This window comes from Daktulosphaira vitifoliae, unplaced genomic scaffold, assembly GCF_025091365.1.
Source record: "Daktulosphaira vitifoliae isolate Bord-2020 unplaced genomic scaffold, ASM2509136v1 Scaffold_2, whole genome shotgun sequence".
Classification (NCBI taxonomy): domain Eukaryota; kingdom Metazoa; phylum Arthropoda; class Insecta; order Hemiptera; family Phylloxeridae; genus Daktulosphaira; species Daktulosphaira vitifoliae.
In genome coordinates, this window is record NW_026099573.1 from 25,396,398 (window position 1) to 25,408,558 (window position 12,161).

At 30.7% G+C, this 12,161-nt stretch overlaps 1 long non-coding RNA gene across 1 annotated transcript; it reads left to right on the top strand.

The window, feature by feature from the left end:
- Window positions 1-4,784: 4,784 nt before the first annotated feature.
- Window positions 4,785-7,510, top strand: LOC126897481 (uncharacterized). The gene is made up of 3 exons (XR_007702112.1): window positions 4,785-5,812; window positions 6,203-6,454; window positions 6,722-7,510. It is a non-coding gene; the product is annotated as an uncharacterized LOC126897481 (long non-coding RNA).
- Window positions 7,511-12,161: the final 4,651 nt, after the last annotated feature.

A 12,161-nucleotide genomic window follows, 5' to 3' on the forward strand; every position in this document is an offset into this window, starting at 1 on the left:
CTAGATACGATTTGTGATCTTTTGACGTATTTTTGAAAGATATCGGTCCAGTGAGAGCTGAGAAAAAGTGACAACAGACATAGAAAAAAAAAAACACATCATAGTAAAATGAATATCTTCTCCGCTTCGCATCGAAGCTAAAAAAGAATATCTGCTGCGTGCTTCTTCCTTTACTTGGTTCTTGAACACTAACCGTTGTTGACACTACAAGCAATCCTCATGCCCTCTCAGTCTGGTAGGTAGCACCAATCCCTTTTGTGACGCTAGGCAGTTGGTCAACCGGTCTGAACTACCTGTCTCCCTGTTCGCCGACCGTCAGACTTTCCGGAACGCTTTCAAAAGTTAAGCTGAAAAAGTTAATTTTTTGTAAATAATTTATCATTTTAAATCCCCCCCCGTGGGCAGGTAAAGGGTCAGATTTATAAAAAAATTATACCAAATGAAAGGTAAACACATCATGCATCTATAAAAAAAACTATATTGGTTTAGTTTTAAAAAAAGTTGTGGTAGTTTTAAGTAAAAAAAAAAAAATGAAAAAGTGCCGAAAATTAGCAATTTTTAAATTTGTAATTCTTTTTGGAGATTTCCCTCATTTACGGGGAACGAGGGAATTTTTTCTAATTTTGAGGGTAATGTCTTCGACTAGATACGATTTGTGATCTTTTGACGTATCGTTGAAAGAAATCGGTTCGGTGATCGCTGAAAAAATGTGGTAACAGACACACAAAAAAAAAAAAAGACAGTAAAAAAAATACATTTTCAGCTTCGCATCGAAGCTAATATTATAATTTAATATTTACCATAAATTTTCTCATTAATTGTAAGATCTTTTATGTATGCATGATTTTTAAAAAAAGTATGTTAGAAAACATATGTATTATATACTTATAAAATATTAGGTCGTATCACATATGGTTTGTCAGATATGATGAAATATTCGTAAATATGCCCATGTCGACAATTTTACGAAATATTACGTATTTTGATATTTTTATGTAAAACTAATGGATTTAGAAGAAAAGCTGTTAGAGTTTAATTTATACAAAACAATTAGATTCACAATTTACTTTCTATAATTTTTTCTGTGAAAACGTTAATTTACGAGTTAATTTCTAAAAACTACCCTTTTTGGTCAATTTTCAACCCCAAAACGGTCCGGGTTAAACTTATCTGATCGGCCTGAAATTTTTTGTAGCCACTTTTTATATGTATACACACAAATTTGGCGGGTGAGCCCGAAGAATTTCCAAAATTTTAAAAATAAGGGACACCCTATTGTATATACTTTACTGTATATATCTAGTACTGCATATCCCTATCATGTGGCATACTTTTTAAAATAAGTAGATCATTTCTCCTTATACAAAGGGGTTCAAAATTTGCATCATATGCATAAAAAGTAGAACTTTTACTAAACTTTTAAAAATATTCTGGAATATTGCGTCCATAAATCATTTGTTAAATTAAATCGTATGTTTATCGTAACCAATGCCTTATCTTTCACGAATTTAAACAAAAAATGTTATTTTTCTGTAAAAATCATCGTTTTACGTGTTGTTATAATTTTCTACTTCATTTATTTTTTAATTATTTATGCTTGTATTGGAAGTTATCTGCATAATAATAATACATGTTACTACATAATAATAGTTGAAAACCCATTTATTTTGTTATTGTTATTTTTTTTAAGTGTTTTTAAAAACATTTAATAAACATTGTCCAAAGGTTAAATTTTAATATGTAGTTTAAAAAAAAACTAATTTTTTTATTATTTGCTATGAATGTAAAACCATTTATTTTTTAATGGGATATTTCACATACATATTTTTTATTTTCAAAATCACATAATATCTATTTGATTAATTTATTTTAATAGTTTTGGTCTAGATATATCAACACAGCTAATATGATGGTAATAACCGTCATCGTATCGACTGTATTACTATTTTCCCTAATTGTTTTGTTGACAAAGTAATATTTTTTATCGTTGAAATTAAAGTACATCAAGTAAGCTAATACAGAATAAAAATTATATCATTAAATTATTAAAATTTAACTTAGAATTTAAAGTTTTACATGTATTATTTACTATAATATATATAGTCATAGTAACACTTGTGTTATAAATTTGCTTGGATGATAAATATAAACAATAAATACACGAGCCAAAAAATTATTTTGCTACAAATTACAACAAAAACTAGATATGAACACAGTTTATTTGCTCAGCGGTATGAGAACTAATAATATTATAATGAACATATTTTTTTACTAGACTGACTTTTGCGTATATGTATTGGGGCGGCACGTGAATCGCCGTATCATTAGCAAATTACAAGGGGTAATTTGGCAATGCCACGATGACTCCCTAACATGTTACCCCAGTTGGAAAGAGACATGGTACCCGACTGCGATACGCGAACTGGTATCACAACGATTCTTGATGTTATTCCGCTCTGAGCGGCCCTATATCACTGCCACCACTACCGTTCATCATGACGGTCATTTGCAACGCTTTCGTGGTGCGACGGTACTCATCATCCGAGCATAAACGCCACGACAACAACAGAGGGAGAGTCAGCATCAAGGAGGAGAAGGAGCAGTAGGACCTAGGGACCCCAATCTAAATGATGAAATTGATTCCTTTTTCTCCTGCCACCGTCCTTGGACTCTCCAATATCTCCCGAGTAGGAATAATGCCCTCCACACCCTAAATACCTTTGACTACGAAATGCGGACGACTACACCAAAGTCCGTTACGCGCGAACCTTCTGTTAGATAGAGAGTGGTAATCTCTAGTACCACGTCCTTACATCTCTCATGGCGCTCGTGTGCGGTTAGTTCGTTTACCCGTTGTCCGGGCGTCGACCCTTTCACGGCGAGTGTCTGTCATTTTTGTTATAGTTTTTTTACGGCTATAGTCTTTACACTCTAATGTATTCTTTATACACGTCTCGCGCCTCTAGTAATCGACACTCGTGCACTATCAGTTTTAGTTTTTTTTATCTTTGTTCTTTATTAATTTGTTTTAAACATTTCTAATGTGCGTTATTTAATCTGTCGGATTTTTTGCGTTTTTACTTCTACCTCGTATGATTAACAATTCACACAATTGGATTTCTTATTCATTTACCGTCCTCGCCGTTATCCTCAAGTTTTCACAATGATATGTTCATTAATGTAATTTATTGATTTAATATTTATTCAATTGTTTGATGGTTTTCTACTTTAGTATGTAAGTTACCCTCTCTGCCCATTACGTTTAAGAATTTATTTGCAGAACTTACATATTTTTTCATACAATTATTTCCATTCAATAATCAAGGTGTATCTAATTTAATTCCTCCCTTCTCCTTTATCCGTTCCGCCATCACAAGTAATCTGACAATCCTACTTTATTTAATATTAAAAAACGTATACCTATCCCTCTCCTCGATCGTGAAATTCGGGCAACAACCATACGCAGTTTGTATAGGGCAAACTGTGCACACAAACTCACAAACAACGTAACTATTTGCTGTTTTCAATGCCATCGCGGCATAAATAAAATCATTCATGAATCACATCACGACTGCGTTACCCACTCGGCCATCTTGTTATTGTTCGGCGGAGGGTATTTGACACGGTCCCGCGACTCTTTACGATATACGGAGACCATGACCACGTCACTTTTGTCTGCCGTGGCCCTACTACGTGTACATGGTAGTTTGAATAACCAACACCGCAAAAGGATGGCCACTGTACAACGTCCAGTAAATGCCACGGCCGATAAGGACCGCCGCCATTATACGTTGAAGTCATCATCGTAACACCATACTATGCATACCGCTCACTTAACACTATTCCGCGAGAACGGCCTGTGAAGCCATTGCCGCTTTATACTGTTGCGATAATGGCGGATATCTAATTTTGTACGTTTTATTATTTAATTGAGCGGCATCAAATTTATTAATTGTATTGTTGTTGATGTAATTAACCATCACATGTAATTTGATCCTTTCATAAACTTGTGTGACCTACCTAGTTTAATTTTACATTTAATCGTATTAATATAGTTTTTTAGCACGTTGAATTTTTATTTTTATTTTTGTGTTAATGTTTCCTGTTATTGTTAATTTTATAATTACTAAACAGGTTTCATTTGTAACCTCTTGAAATTGTAATTAGATAAATTAAGGATAAAAAGAAAAACAGTAGCAGTCCATTTCAGTAAATTTTTCAGGAAAGCAATAGCAGAGTAATAATAGTGGTGGTAGTTAAAAGTCTCAAAAAATATGAATTGGTTCGTTCAATAATGCACTAAGTTTCGTCTTTAACTCATGATTTCTTCGTTCTACCGGAATTGCGCGCGGGCAGTGTATCTGCGTGTTAACGCCAATATACTTCAATATTATCATGAATAGCATNCATGATTTCTTCGTTCTACCGGAATTGCGCGCGGGCAGTGTATCTGCGTGTTAACGCCAATATACTTCAATATTATCATGAATGGGTCGGTGCGAGGAGGAGGTTGTGTCTTAGGTGCCTGTATTGAATTGTCGACGACATGGGGCCCAAGTACATTGTAATGCGATATACGTGTATGCCAAGCAACTGTGCGACATCTAGATCGACATATTTTTATAATGGCATAATTTTACTCTACTTAACAAAACAATGTTATAACATGGCTTTTATTATTTCGATCGGCTTAGCTCCACTACTTTTTATTTATTATGTATTTTGAAATTATTTATAATCGATACTTTAAGATGATAGAAAATGCACGATATACGAGGTTTAAAAAAATTTACTTTCTACATAATTTATTTGAAAAATAACTAGTATGGAATTTTATAAAATTGAGTTTGAAACAATATTTGTGGTAAATAAAAACCTTGATTATTATTAATTATATTAAAAAAGTATTTTGATGTGGTACTTACCAAATGAATTTTTCAATATAACACAGCACGCATGGTCAGTCCCAATAGGTCAAACACAAAATGAATAACACTTTACAGTCAACAGTCGCCACAGCCCTAGCTATACCTACGCATTAGGAAAACGTGACACATTTGAATAAGGGATTTTTTTCATATATTTCTATCAGTAAATTCCTTTGTATGACATTTTGTGATTTCATTGAATACACATTACTTATAAAATTACAATTGTTACTAATAGAGCGAGCCAGTTAATACTGTTCGGCATTTTTTTTTAAACAATATACACATAATATACATTAGCATTCAGAACAGACCTTGAGAACATGGATGGTATTACTTTGGGGCCCCGAAACTATTCAAGAAGTCGATGACATGGCCGGGCTTCTCATAGGAACCGCTTGGTAGCCGACGATTGAGAGCCCATGTGATGGAAGCTCCTTCATAGCTCAAAAGCTTACGAACTTAGGAGTATAGACAAAATCCAGCGGTTCTTACTAAGATGCTTATGTCTCTCCAAATAACTTTATTTCAGATTAAACTTTTTTTTATTATCCCAAAATTATTTTATTTTTTTAAGGTCTGATGTCAAACTTTAGAATCACTATCGAGGTTCAACAAAGTTACAGTAGCGTGGGTACAGGACACAAAGGTGTCACTGTAAATGAAAATGCTGACTTTCTAGCCAAGAAAGGAGCAGAGACACCTATGTTGGATCAGAACCAGTGGTAGGACTTACCGGGCAATCGCTCAAAGCACTACCCAAGAATTGTTGCAGAGAACAACACAGGAAAATCTGGAAGTACTTGGTAGTACCTAGACAATCCAAAATGTTTATCAAGAACCCCGGTCCAATTCGATATGAGGTGTGCAAAATGGACCAACAGGTATGAGTGCAAGGGCATTATGTCTACTTCGATAAAAACTAAACCTAAAACTACATATATGATAACACTAATATTTTTAAAGAAAATTCGTGAGGCATAGTTAGTCAATCACCCTGTATACATGTCATTTATACTCTTGGACGCGATGGACAATTGCACAGCAATTGTCATTATGATATAATTTGACACGGATAATTTTAGTGTCAATAAATTTTATAAATATAATTTAAGTCACACAAACGCACAATGATGTCTCAATAACATATGCTACGGCACTGACTGAAAAAAAAAGAAAGTTAAACAAATAAATATATATATATATATTTATTTAAAATTAAACAAAAGAAAAAAAACAAGTATAAATAAGTAAAACTTAAGATTTTTCTATAGATAAAAAACATTCAATGTACGACGTGCGATCGACGGATAGAGATAATTCACGTAGGGCGACAAAAGCAAGATTGAGCGATCACCGCCGGCGTTCAGTAGATAGACTTTGCACCCTAATTAAATAGCGGAGGAGCTCTAATAAGGCTGGGCTCGCGTTGTAATAAGGCGGCTCATGGAAGATACGAGGTGACCGTGTATTAAACGTATTGCAAAATATACGGTGTCATGTCAAATTTTTCGTTTATTGTACAGGTAATTAATTTTCATTCGTTAACAAAAAGTTTATTATTATTTACTTTTCTTAATTTAGAGTTATTCTTATTACATTTTAATTGATTTAATTTGCATACAATAATCATTATGTTGATTTGTCAGTTCATACAATCTATATGTATTTTTTTTATACATGTATGTTGAATGTGTGTGATTGATCATTTTACGGAAATTGTAATATTAATATATTTTTCAGTTAATGGTAATACTATTGGTATTAATTAAATTGATTTTTTTAATTTTCAGACTGCATTTGTGTGGTGGATGGAGGGCCTGTTTTTCGAAATAGCTAGTGCTTATTCATATTAGATTTACTGCACAGGTAATATTAGGTAGATCAGTATTTGTTGGGGGCTACAATGCGATTTTTGTTACATCGACCAATATAATATATACATTTCTAAACTAATAAACTATTTAATTTACATGGATACATACGTGAGGTTTATCTCATACGATATTTCATTTACTATGCTTCATTGACGATTACATCAATTTAATATGTCACATAGTTATATTGTTTAAATGGTACATTCATAGCTCTATAATTTTTAAACTTGGAAGTTACAATAAACTACAATCTTGCGTTTTGCCGACACTATTATCGAGTTCAATATATTTTACATAATTTTTATTTCGACTTTTATTTTAATGTACAAATAAATGTCATCTTATGTAATATTAATTAAAATTAAAACTATATTAAAAATATTATTAATTTAAAAAACTAGAAAATATTAAACTCAAAGCCACAAAAAATTAATGAAAAGTCGCGGATACATATTTCGGAAACAATGTTACCATTATCAACGCTAAACACATACTCACATACTTTTATTATATTTATTATGTGTAATATTGTTAAGTAAAATGTGTAGTATATATTTTGACCTATTCTTTTATATCTCTTAAAGGAATCATTCTACTACCCCAATACACACTTAACACAATTAACCAATGTAATAATGTTTTCATATTATATATGCGATCAAAATAAATAAACAACATCTATTTCATTATAACTATAAATTTATTTTAATTTAATTAAATTTCCAATGCTTATTATTCGTGATAATTTTCTTTAGCTATTTTATTATAAGATAAAATTATTTATTTATTTATTCACACTCTAGTTAAAACCTTATGTCATAAAATAACAATATTATATCATTCTTACTAAAAAAGTACAATTCAAAACTAACACATGTGTTAGTTTAAATTATTTTTGAAAAATTTGTCATTGTTTGGTAAATATATTTTAAATTGTTTTAACAAAAAGTTCGCAAACATTAATATACTTTTTTAAATCTAGAAGACCTTTATCCAAATCGTCAAATTGAACCATTGTATTACGTAATATATTTTCAATCTAAAAACTATTAAAAGATATTTGTGTAAGGTGCACATTGAGGAAAAATAATTTCTTAGAAGTTATTATGTAACCTTACAATTTTTAATGAATATTGTCAATAATAATTAATCATTTTTATTTATATGATTGTTTGTACAATTGTAAATTTTTATTTTACTAAAAAAATTTCTTGATATAAATTGAAGTGTAGAGTTACTTCATTTTAAAGTTTAAAATATTATGTGCAGTTAATTGCTATTTCAGCATGTTTTAATTAATTTAGTGAATCATAATTAAAAATTTTACTTTAGTAAATTTTTTCTCGACAATGCTCGTTTTATTCGTTATTTTATTATCATCCAGTTTTTATGAACCAGAAGGTAATTCTAATATTTTATAAATATTTTACTTTTTTAAAGCAATTAATTTACATGTTTTATTTAACCATGTAGCACAATGAGGGCATGGCACAAAGTAGACATGTATACTAACTCAAAAAAATGAATGTAAATGTAAAATTGATTTATTTAATATAATTATTAGTATGATTAAAAATGATGTAATAAAATGTGTTACTGGTTGGTCTTGTATGAGCATGAGAATAATTGAGTTACTATTTATTTATTGAATAAAATGATATAATATAATTTTCTCTTAGGGGTATAAGTACTGTTACGAACCCTTATTGTTATTATATTAATGTAGTGGAGTTAAGGAATAATTAGTATTAGACAACGAATAAGATATTTTAAAATAAAATAAAATACAAAACCCAGAATTGTATTACAAAATTAACGTATTTTTGAATACGGTAGCCTTTTGTGCATAGAAGATAGGTCGTCGGGACAATTTTTTTTTTAATTTTATAGTCCATGACGTAAGCTTTAATTTGACATATGTTTAAAGGACGCAGTATTTCCGGAACATTTTCAAAAGTTCAGTTGAAAAAGTTAGTTTTTGTATAAAAGTTGCAATTTTAAATCCCCCCTGTGAGCAAAATAATGTTAGATTTTCAAAAAAATGATATCAAATGAAAGGTAATTATCTAAGGTTTCAATATAAAAAAATATTATTTTGATTTGTTAATATTTGAAAAAGTTATGGGAGTTTTAAGTACAAAAAACATTCTGATAGAAGGTGATTTTGATCGCAAACATTTTTAAATTTGTAATTTTTTTGGATATTTTCCCCATTTGCGAGGAACGAGGCNAAAAAAAATTGAAAAAATTTCGAAAATTAGCGATTTTTAAATTTGTAATTTTTTTGGAGGTTTCCCCCATTTACGGGGAACGAGGGAAATTTTTTCAATTTTGAAGGGTAATGTCTTCGACTAGATACGATTTGTGATCTTTTGACGTATCGTTGAAAGAAATCGATCCAGTGAGAGCTGAGAAAAAGTGGCAACAGACACAAAAAAAAAAAAACCCAGCACAGGGGGATCGCGGCACAGTGGTGACGTGTCATAGTTGGATCAAGTATTATGATATCTGACAGTGATTAAAATCACTGTAAAAAAAAAACGCTTCGATGCAAATCTTTAGTGTTTAATTTTAAAAAAATTGGTGTTTTATATATTCCAAAAGCTACTTGATCTGCTGGTTCCTTATTAATATCTCGATTAAGATAAAGTATGTCGAATGAAAAAGGGTTTATTAAAAAATATTATTTCTCATAAAAAAATTGTGTGGATCCATAAACTTTTCAATAAGTTATAGCATTATAAAGTTAAATATAATATAAATAATAAAATCGAGAATTTTCACACGAAAATAGCATTCGGTAGCCATTTTCGCCGTGAAGACAAGTCCAGAGGTCAAATTTTTTTTTTTCAAATTAAAGTATATTACATTAGCTTTAATTTAAGATATATATAAAAGTGTCAGACCTTCCGGAACATTTTCAAAAGTTAAGTTGAAAAAGTTAATTTTTTGTGAAAAAGTTGTCATTTTAAATCCCCGCCCATGTGGGCATGTCTAGGGTCAAATTTATAAAAAAAAGATATACCAAATGATAGGTAAAGACATCAAGCATCTATAAAAAAAAAATGATGTTAATATGTTCATTTTTGAAAAAGTTATGGCAGTTTTTAGTAAAAAAGATTGAAAACATTTCGAAAATTAGTGGTTTTTAAATTTGTAATTTTTTTTGAGGTTTCCCCTATTTACGGGGAACGAGGGAAGTTTTTTCAATTTTTGATGGTAATGTCTTCGACTAGATACAATTTGTGATCTTTTGACGTATCATTGAAAGAAATCGGTTTGGTGAGAGCTGAGAAAAAGTGGTAACAGACAAAAAAAAAAAAAAACACATCATAGTAAAATTAATACCTTCTAAGCTTCGCATCGAAGCTAAAAATAATTATAGGTTCACATTTAACTTTCGGAAGTTACCCATATAATAAAAAAATAGGTATAATTTTTTTTTACAATATACTGGTTATTCACAATATTTATTAGATTAAATTAAATTTTACATTGTTATAAAAAATCCATTAATTAACAAAATATAGAGAGTAGTACATTCAATAAATCATACTAAAAATAATTTTATTTTAAAGCATATTTTACATAAATACCTTAAAACCTTTGAATCACCATAATTCAATGAATGCAATTTAACTCTTTTCAAGAGTGAATAAAGCGTTTATAGTTACAAAACATATTTATTTAAACAAAGTGTCATTTTCAAAAATATGGGTAAAAACTCTTCTATAAATAGATAAATCAAATAATAATGTCATATTGATGAATATTAATATTAATTGTTTTGTGAATAGTATATGGAGCAGCTAGTACAAGTGGTAAGATGTTTACTTATTAATACATATATTTTCAGTATTGTATAATATAATTTTTTGACAGTAGAAAGGGGTTATGAATATGGGCTAAGTAGACGGGCAGTTCAAATTTCTATTCGTCTGGTAAGTCTGGCTGGGGCGGTTGAGAGTTGGCACGCGAAACTGTGCTGAGCGCTATATTTTGTATTGATCTAGCCAGTTGGTGGCTTGGTGTTGATCTTTGTGGCTTGTTGTTCGCACACCAATCTACGATGGTGACGATTCTATGTGTTGTACTGACTAGTAATCCAGCCGTTTTCCTTCCATTACTAGGAAGAGTACGGACGGGGGTAGCCAGTTTGCTCGTTACTGTAATTGTGTAAAACTTGCCCTACTGTAATAACCTGGCGCTTCAATTTTTACAATTACGTAAATTAATTGTACTTCATTATGGTCACTATAACTATGTTCAAGCGTCCTTGAATTTACATACATTTACAATGTTTACATAAAACACAAAAACAACAATAGACAACAAATGTGCGACGCGAAATACTCGGACGACCGCTCGACGAGTTAAATCTCGTCTGCTGGTTAATAAATTAAATATTAAATACAAAATGTAATAAAATTCAAATAAAAATGTTGCGCGCTGTGTTTTGTATTCTATTGTTATTAGCGAATGGAATAACAATAATAATTTGTAGCTTAATCTATGGTATTTAAACAATGTAATAAAATTTAGCATTAAAATGTCACATACGTTATTCTAAACAGCTAAAATTTATACAAACATAAAAGTTTAGTCTGACCTGGCGCTCCTTAAAACTAAATTAAATATAGTCCAGTGCGTCAAACGCATAAATAGCGCATATATTAGTGAATATTTCGGAATAGTTCCCCATCTCCAGTTCATGACGTGTTACAGTTGAATCCGACGCGAACAACTATATACACTATGATTCAGTCGCTGAAGGCATACTAATATACACCGTTTTTTGTATAACTAGCATAGGGTGAATTTAATATACAAAACACCAAAATAAAAACACCTGAGATGCATTTTGATGTGCGAGCCCACGACCACTTTTCCCCATTTTGAGTAGTTTGGTGAGGGGGTCTATTACATATCCCTAAATATTTGCTGAAGTTCTTGACATTGCGTGGTATAGTTATAGCGTGTTTAGACTGAAGTTTCCCAGGTTCATTATCAATGCCTTCTCAATGTAGCATCTGTCCCGAATACAGATGTTAAATTTCAGAAATTTAATTCTGAAGAAATTTCTAAAATATATGTTATTTAAAAATTTTAATTGGTTTACTTTAGGGACTGTAGCTAATCAGGAAGGTGATAACAAGAAGGAACTTTGTGTCAAATGCAGGCAAGTAGAAGCAGGTTTTGATACAGCAGTCGCAAAAACATTGGGGCCATGTCACCATAGAATGTGCTTTTTATGTTATAATGAATGCCGTGAAAAAAATAAAAGACAATGTCCAAGTTGCAATTATGTTTTAGATGATTGGAAAAAACAATTATGATAATAAAAATAATTAAATAA